The sequence below is a fragment of the Coptis chinensis genome, chromosome 3, assembly GCF_015680905.1.
Source record: "Coptis chinensis isolate HL-2020 chromosome 3, ASM1568090v1, whole genome shotgun sequence".
NCBI classification, from domain to species: domain Eukaryota; kingdom Viridiplantae; phylum Streptophyta; class Magnoliopsida; order Ranunculales; family Ranunculaceae; genus Coptis; species Coptis chinensis.
The window spans coordinates 103,178,510-103,187,933 of NC_141458.1; positions in this window are offsets into that span (position 1 = coordinate 103,178,510).

Here is a 9,424-nt window from a genome sequence, read left to right on the forward strand (position 1 = left end):
CGTTACGTATGCCTATGGCGAGCCTAGACTCTGTGACGTCATATCTGGCAGACGGCTCATTAGGATCAACTTCAGGAGTGGTCGCAGTGCCATTGGATGGCGGACTTATGCAACAAGCTGGCGATGAAAATTTTGCGTCTCAAGAGGCTCCTGAGCTCAGTGATATGCTAGATAATGCCTATGATCCTTCAATATTTTGTGAAGACCTTGATTGGAATTCTGTGCACCTCGGTGAACTTCCAGCGCTCGAACAGGATCCTCAACCTGTTAATATGCTTATGGACTTCAGTGAATTTCTGTTTGAAGAGGATCCTCAACCTGTTAATATGCTTGGCGGCAACAGCAACAGCAACATTGATTCGACATTATTAGACGGTATATTGATGCCGAATTTTTCCTAAACGCTATTTACTTGTAACAAGGAAATGTACAAAAACATGTTTATATTATAACATGAAAGGGTTCAATGTTTTGTTGATTGAAGAATAAGATCTTAGATTTTTTTCTATGATTAATTTTTTTCAAGTTATTATATGTCTTTCGTTTATGTATGCATTACTAATTTACTACAGTTAACCAACATTTTATCAAAAAGTAGTTAAGCAATGTTCATTGTATATCTTCAAATCGTAAATAACATGTCAACAAAAATGTAGATTGGGAAATGTCCATAAGTTTGACTCGCATCTACGTACCATCACAACTTCTACTCAGCAAATGTTTAAACAGTTTGTCACAACATCTTGGTTACATGAAAAAACTGGTTGTGCGATCTTTGTTTACTTGTGAAAAATTTGCCTGGAAGCTGTTATTAACGTCTGGAATGATCATTCTTTCTATGGAAGGATATGTTCAAACCTTCAATGGTACCATTCATTGGGGTTTGTCTATAATGGGAGGTGGTTCTTGAAAGGCCTTGGTTCTCACCGTCAGGTCCCGAGTGAAGTGTACCACCCGGAGAATGACATCTGGTATCCTGTGCCTAACGGAATGGTGTCTGGGTGGCGGAATTCAAGTGCTTTCTTGGATGGTCATCTATATGCGTTGGACTGCAAGGATGGGTGCAAGCTGAGGATCTACAACTCGGATACTGATTCTTGGAGCAAACACATTGATAGCAAGCTGTACATGGGTAGTTCCCGGGCATTGGAGGCAACAGCACTTCTCCCTTTGAATGGGAAGCTTTGTATCATTCGTAATAACATGAGGATAACAATGGTGGATGTCTCTAAGTCTGATAATGCAGGGGAGGTCATAGCTGACCAGCTGTGGGAGACTATTGCTGGAAAGGGGCAATTCAAAAAATTTGTCGCAAATCTCGTCAAGTTTTGCTGGTCGTAACCGCTTGAAGTGTCACATTCTTCATTGTCAGGTTCTTCAAGCTTAAACGGCCTACTGACACACTACATAAAAGGTTATTTTGTTCGGTTGGCATACATCAGCTCAATATTAAGTGTGAAATGGGAATAGCGCCTGCTCTACTAACAATTTTTCATTCATACGAAGCCTTGTAATTTCTGCACTTCAACAGATACTTGATCAGCGTTGTGTACACTCTCCACTATATATTTTGAAAGATGCTTATGTCCAATCTGTCTTAGAAAATTGAAGTACTCTCTACAGAAAACAGTTGCAAAAGGCCAATTGCTGGTTCTTGTATTATTAGCTCGGGGCATCGGTGTTTAAATTTCAATGTATGTAAATTGGCTTCTCAGTCTTTTGTTTTTACCTTTTGTATATCAAATACTAGTTAGGGAGCAAGCCAATGGGGGTAAGGGAAGGTGTTAAAAGATGCTCACCTTGAGAAAACAGTACAAGCAGGTGACTAACAGCATGAAGTACATCGACATTTTGAGCATGAAGTACGTCGGGCGACCCAAACAAGCAGCGGATCGGACCACCACTAAAATTCACGAACTGCCAAGGGCGAACCAAGAACCTATTGCATGAAGTCACTCTTCCTCGTCCGAACCTAGACTTAAACCCCTCGCTTACCTTTCAACCACCGAACCCTTTCTGTGTCGTCTATGATTATATGTCATGTTCTAAATCGATATAAAAGATATTGATGTTAACTACGTGTCTCTTTCCTTTATAACACTTACATTAACGAGTTATCCTACATTTTGTGTAAGTACTTTCAAACAAAGAAATGATCTCCGTAACGTAATCAGATGGCATCAAGTTAGAACTGGTTTCCATCTACCTAATGGTTTCAGAGAGAGAACTTAAAAGCACTGTGTTACCACTCAAACACAACCTTGCTGTTTGAGAAGGCTTAAAGAAATCAATACCTCTATGCTCAGGAAGCTAGCTTGGAGCTTAGAAACTGAAGACACTGCACTGATTGGGTATGCACGTAGTCTTTATGTGAGGCAAATATACGAGCTCGGCTGCCATGTGGTTTGACACAAAATACTCTTCTATGTGGAATACTGGAATGGCATCAGGTGGGCGCTAAAGCAAATGGGTGAACACCAAGGATGGGTCATTGGAAATGGAAAATCTATCAACATATGGAGAGAAAATTGGTGTTGTGACATGGCTATAAGTGACATACTTGTACTTGATAGCAATTTTTTGAAAACTTGCAGATCTAAACTAAGCAATTGTATTGTTCATAATGCTTGGCACTTCACTTCTGCCGTAAGTGAAGTATTAAACCTTGCTGGAATCGATTACAACTCACTGCCCCAACCAGACACAGCAACTGAAGACCAAAGAATTTGGTTGTCGATCCTCTCCCACTGGAAAATTTACTGTTGCAGCAGCCTTTGAAGCTACAAGAAAAAAGTATGAGCAACAAAGATGGTCAAAATTCCTTTGGTCAGCTAAAGTCCGCCCTAGTACAGCTGGTTTCGGTTGGAAAATCATGCATAGAGATGATAGACTACGAAGTATGAAATTCAGGTTGGCCTCGAGTTGGCATCTGCTTAAATGAGTGTGAATCTCATAATTACATCCTCTTGTCTTGCCCTTTCGCTGCTAAATGTTGGAACTATACTTTGAATTTCTTCACTACTGCCAGTGTACTAAACATGGAGGCCGGATCTAATTCAAAGAAGTAATGGCATGAGCCCACTACTCCAGGATCTATGGAAAGCTGCTGCTATATCTATCTAGCTTTGTGGCAATCTGGAAAAATAGGAATAAAGTCCTATATGACAAGGGGCAGTCCAGCTATCACTTCTACCGCATACAGATTAGGAAAGCCATATACAGAGCCTATAATATGTCTAAAGGATTTATGGACAACTCAGTTCATGAGTTGGCTATCCTACACAAGTTGAGATTGCAGATGAAGTATAGGAAAGCCCCAAAGATGAGTGAATGCTATTGGTTGCCACCTCCACTCGAAGTCATCAAGATAAACACAGATGAATCTTCATGGGGAAATCCAGGCGATGCAAGTTGAATTGGGGATCTTTGTTCAGAGAGAGCCATGGTGTTATCCTAGGAGCATATATAGGTGGGCTGGGAGTAGAGGCAAAATATGAAGCTGAGTGCATGGCCATAGCTTTTAGCTTAACCAAGGCAATTCAGTTAGGATGGAAGAAGATCTGGATAGTGTCAGACTCAAGTTCTGCAGTGAAGGCCTTCAACTAATTAAAGTCATGTGCACTGGAAGGTAAGGATCCTATGGAATTCCTAGAATTCAAGGACAAGGCAGACTGGTTATTGATTTCATCTTGCTGGAGAGAGGTAAACTTTGGAGCAGACGCATGCGCTAAAAAAGGTGCACTTCTCCCAAAGGGTAACATGTTAGTACAAATTTAATAGTGTTTAGAGGATCATGAATCACGTATTATTTCACATGATATAAAGAATGTAAATAATGAATCAATAAAATGGTGTACCTTAATCCATAGCAATATTAATGTGTAGAATCCGATAATGAATAGCAAATCACCGTTTCTCTTCCAATGCCTTTATAAGCTTCAATGTGTTGATTGTTGTAGTAGTCGAGAAATATGAGGTTAGTTTCTCCTCTTATATAAAGAAAGTCCTTTAGTCTTCCCCCTTCCCATAATTGGTGGAGTAAGTTATTTAACCTTCTTCTCTTAATTAGTCAATGCAATTAAGGCATGAATAATAAGATATTTACTTAAGGAGTAACCCACACATCAATTTAGAAATCGAAACTTTATAAAGTTTTGACTTGTTGCCCACTTTATAGAGGATATGATATAGCGGTCTTTGGACTATTATATCATATCTTACATTCTCCCACTTGGTCTATATGACAAAACTATATAGTGATTTTATTTTATTAAAGGTTTTGTAAAACAACTCATGTGGGTTAACAATATATAAAACAACATAATTGCGATCGCGTTTTGAAAATATATCCAATACATGCCTTTACATAATTTGGTTATCATAATATCATTATCAAACAAATTACTAATGTGAGTCATGGTGGTATTATGTCAAATATGCATACGTGTGTGACATCAATTTCCTTCTATATATACCACGTCACTAGCAACTTGCTTAATATGATCCATAAGAGAGAAGTTAGGCAAAAAATTTATTGCCTATTAGTGTCCAATAATAATATTTTGTTTCATTCATAATAAGTACATACTCCCACTAATGAAACAGAAATGATAGAAACATGATAACTGAGCTTTTTAGGTGTTCGATGAAATAAACATAAAATATCAATCAAATTAACCATCATAATGTCATGGTTATATCAAATACTCTTATTGTCAACGTTTCATAATTGTTCGTGTTTGATAGAAACCGAATGGTTAATGGATCAATTACCATAAGTTGGTGCTATTATCATCAGTATACACTCAATGTTTCTACATACAATCCATAAATGATTTCCAAATCTAATCTTGCACCTAAATCTTGGGTATAACTCTTGGAGAAGATGTGCAACATAAGTTTTAGTAATCCAAGCTCTAAGATAATATGCACACTATATAACATAAATTGTGGCCTCAAAACAAACCACAAACTCAGCATTAACAAGACAATCTGTCTGATCAATCTGAGTTTGAACATTCAATCACACGAATATGTGATAAATCATCATAAATGTGAGCAGATAGTCACCTATTCATATAAAGTACGTTAGTAGCTGGACAAATCAATATAGATAATCTATAAGGAAGTTTACTAAGATATATATGCTTTCTGAGACAACTCCATAATTGGTCTATTCAATATTCTTAGTTTTGTGTAATAAACCAAAATCACAGTTGCTTAGCGTAAAAGTCATAAACATACAAGACTAAAATTATAAACTAACTTCCACTGATCTTCAAGTATATACAATCTAAATAGCATTTTCTATGCAACCGAAGGAATTAATGATGTCGTTAAACTTAAGCTATCATTGTGAGAATTTTGTTTGTTCATACATATTATGGCTCTTACGTTTGCAATACTTACATAAAGTTTCATGAAAGAAGGCAGTTTTACATATATTTGGTGTAACTCAAATTTAAAATAAGCTACCTAGCCATGATGATTCTATATAGAGTCATTTTAGGATACAAATAGAGACTCGTAAAATAATCAACATTTTTCTTTACGAAGAAATATTTAGAACAAGTTCATCATTATTTCTCTCAATATTACCTGTTCTATCGGGCTTAGTCTTGAAGCTAGACTCAACGAACTTTCTTGTATTCTTTAGGCAATTCGAGAAGATCCTAGATGTCATTATGTTCTGTAGATTTCAACTTTGTTTTATAGTGTTAATCCATTTAGTAGAATCAATACATACTATGGCCTATCGCCATAGTATCCACTTACCGATCTCCTATGTGTGCAGTTCATCCTCTCAGCTATACAATTGTGTTGCGGAGTCTTGGGAACAATCTGCTCATGACGAATCCCATGACTCTTGTAATACTTTTCAAATGGCCCAATGTACTCACCCCCCATTATCTGAGCGAATACACTTCAAAGGCTTCCCTATCTCTCTTTCCACCACGTTATAGAAAATCTTAAACACGCCAAGTACTTCATCCTTGGTCTTCAAACTATATGCACATATCTTTCTTGACGCATCATCAATGAAAGTCAAGAAGTACAAAGCTCCCCCATGGGACTTCACTTTCATATGACCACATAAATTTGTGTGTACTAACTCAAGGACATTGTCCTTTCTGTGAGAGGGGAATCTTTGGAAAGACACTTTGTGTTGCTTTCCTACCAAACAATGAATATATCTATTTAAATGTGTACCTTTGATGTTTGGCAAGGCCTTTTGCTTGGCAAGAACTTCCATGCCTTTTTCTCTCATATGACACAGCCTCTTATGGCATAGTTCAGAGGAAGTTTCTTCTTGTGTCGCATTTAACTCTATTTTACACAAACTAGCATGTGTCTTGTAAAGCGAGCAAGTTTTTTTCCCTTTGGCTACTACAATGGAACCTCTGCTCAGTTTCCATACCCCGTTACCAAACGAGTTTTAAAAGCCATCATCATCTAACTTTCCGGCGGAAATTAGGCTTAGCCGAATGTCAGGGACATGTCTTACATCCTTGAGTGTCAAGGTGTAGTCGACATTGGTTTCTACATGAACATCCCCAATGCCTACAATCTTCGAGACTTCATTGTTGCCCATCTTTACCTCACCAAAATCACCCGATTTGTAGGTAGTGAATAAACTCTTCTGGGGTGTGACGTGGTAGGAAGCACCTGTATCTACCACCCATTCTGTACCCTGCATGAAGTGCTCTAGCATAACTCATCACAGTCTGACACAATTCCTACTTCACCTTCTGAAGCGATGTTTGTGGCATCTCTACCGGTGGTGCTTTCTTTTAACTATAACTTGTTTTCATGTACAATACTAGTCTTCTCATCCTTCTTCAATTCTATGCATTCATACTTGAAGTGGTCATGGATACCGAAATAATTACACGACAAGTCTTTTTTAGGAGGTCTGCTTGCGCTCTTAGATTTTCTTTTGTCATCACCTCTAGAATGAGATGGTTTTCTGCTTTTGCCTCTCTCTTGCTTTTTTGTAACAAGGATCTCTAAGTGACATAAGCTATTCTGTGCGTCCTTTCTTGTCTTCTTGTAGAGGTTTTTTAATGTCTTCCACACGCTGAAAGCGGTGGTCTCTTGGGATACAAGGCGGATTACATTGTTGTCAATTCGTTGTCTAATACACTCAATCGCTTTTTCATCAACTGTCTTCCACTCAGCCGCTGCAATTGCGTCTGGTTTTACTCCTCTATTCTCAATGGGTTGTGTCAAGTCCTTGCAATAGAGCAAGTTTTCCATCCTGGCTTTCCAAATAGTGTAGTTACCTTTATTTAAATTAGTCATGCGAGTGTTTACAGAATGATCCATCTTAACAAGCTATTTCAACTCAAACCTCCTCTCATGAATTTTATCAAACACTTTCTGGGCAAGATTTGGATAACAACCTTATTGGGCTTAATCTAACCTGTATCTGATACCACTTGTTGGGAAAAACAATACCAATTGATCCCCACTAAGATAGTTTGTACTTGGACAATCTACTACTCCAATAAAAAATCTAATCTTTCACTACAACCAACAACCATAATCCTAATCTATAGATATAATTATCACAAACAAGCAATAGAAATATAAAGCAAGTAAAACATACCACAACACAAATATGTACTGTGGTTTGGACAATGATGCCTACTTCCATAAGAGCTAATCCTTTTATAAGTATGGGAATGAAGATTACAATCACTCCTCTCAAGTCTCTCTACCTTACTTGATCACTCCTCCCCTTACAAGCATTTCTTTTTGCAAGGGTTTTCTCTCAATTTTGATTGCTGTCAAAATTGGGTTTCTATTTCAAGACTTAGTTTTCCAAAACCTAACTTTTGTTTTTATAATAATCTGAAATTTCGGCGCGTCTATAAAATTTCGTGTTACTGTAGGAAAAGTCAGAACCCGACTTATTTAGGCATGAGCGCGGGCGTACTCTCCAGTACACATATTTCGGAGAGGATTTGGAAAAAAAATCTATCTTTTTTTTCGGCAAAGGCTGGGCCGCTTGATGATCATGACCAATTTGGCGTCGCGGCGCTCAAATTTCTTCACACAAACAGTATCATTTTCTCTCCTCTTTTTCATCCTCATGTGAGGGATAACTCCAACAATGGTTCCATTATAGCAGAACTCTACTTCGTGTTATTGTAACTTGTAAGTCTGCAAGGTTCTAACCACTGGTAACAAAGAGCGTACGGGAAAAAAATAAAGCCCGACACGCATGGTCCAGAATAAAGGGCACCACTTAATTTCACTGTCAATGAGATTTTCATTAAAATACATGGGCTGTGAGGAATTTAAATGTGATCAATTCCTAGAGATTATGTAGCTCAAAAGTGGGATAACAGATTGACTAAATTGATAGTAATTGACTGATTGTGGTATTGTCGTGGAGCACCTACTCAGTAACTCAGACAAAAGCCCTTTAATGTTTAACACCTTCAATCAACTTCTACTCTAAATTCACACGTTTTTGGTAAACTACTCTAGGTTCCCATGCCATGCGGGAAGGGATCGGTTTACTCTCCCAAATTTACACATTTTGGTAAACTACTCTAGTGGTTCATGTTTTGCTTAGGTGGCAGCTACTTTGGAGTTGAAACTGAGAAATAGACTTGTACAAACCGAGCCATACAAGAAGTACTCCTTTTTCTTTCGGCTGCACTTCGTACTTTTGTAGTCAAACTGGAAAAACTAGCTCCACTATAAGTCTTCCATCAAAAATGGTCAAGAAAGAAAATAAAACTATTAGTTTCCTCTACTCCAGAATTCTCCAAATTTAATGAAGAAATTGATACTTCCAATGAATTCCTCAAAACCTCTAATAACAATTTGTAACATTCCATGTGAAGGGCTTATTCATTCAAAAATGTGATTGGAAATTGGAATGGGCTCTAACTTTTGTGAGGAATTCCTTAACTGTTGCATCTTTCTTTTAGTAGATATCATGGGGGTGGTTTTTTTTTATGGTAAAGTAGAAATCATGGTGGGTTGTGTATGCAGCATGCTAATTGATCAATGATGGTAAATTGACGACACAAACAAAGAATATTTCCCCTAAAACCAACTAATTAAATTTTGAAAATTGATTGCGCCATCTCAACTTTACATTTTGAGTTAAAAATAAATCATATTTTTCTTTTAAATTTCTTCTTGTAACCATATGAAGATTTTAAGCTCTGGGTATTTTTTTTGTTGTTTTGTTTTGGAAGAGAGAAGTGAAAATGAAGAGGAGAGATGGAACTGACTGGACACGAAATACAAAGAAGAGAATGGTTACTCTCTCATATGCATAGTATAAATATCAGGATATAAATATTTATCGATATTCAATTTTTCGATATGTATTATGAATATATCTTCTTTTTTTTGTAGATATTTGATATTGTTTTACATATAAATATTGTAGATATATCCA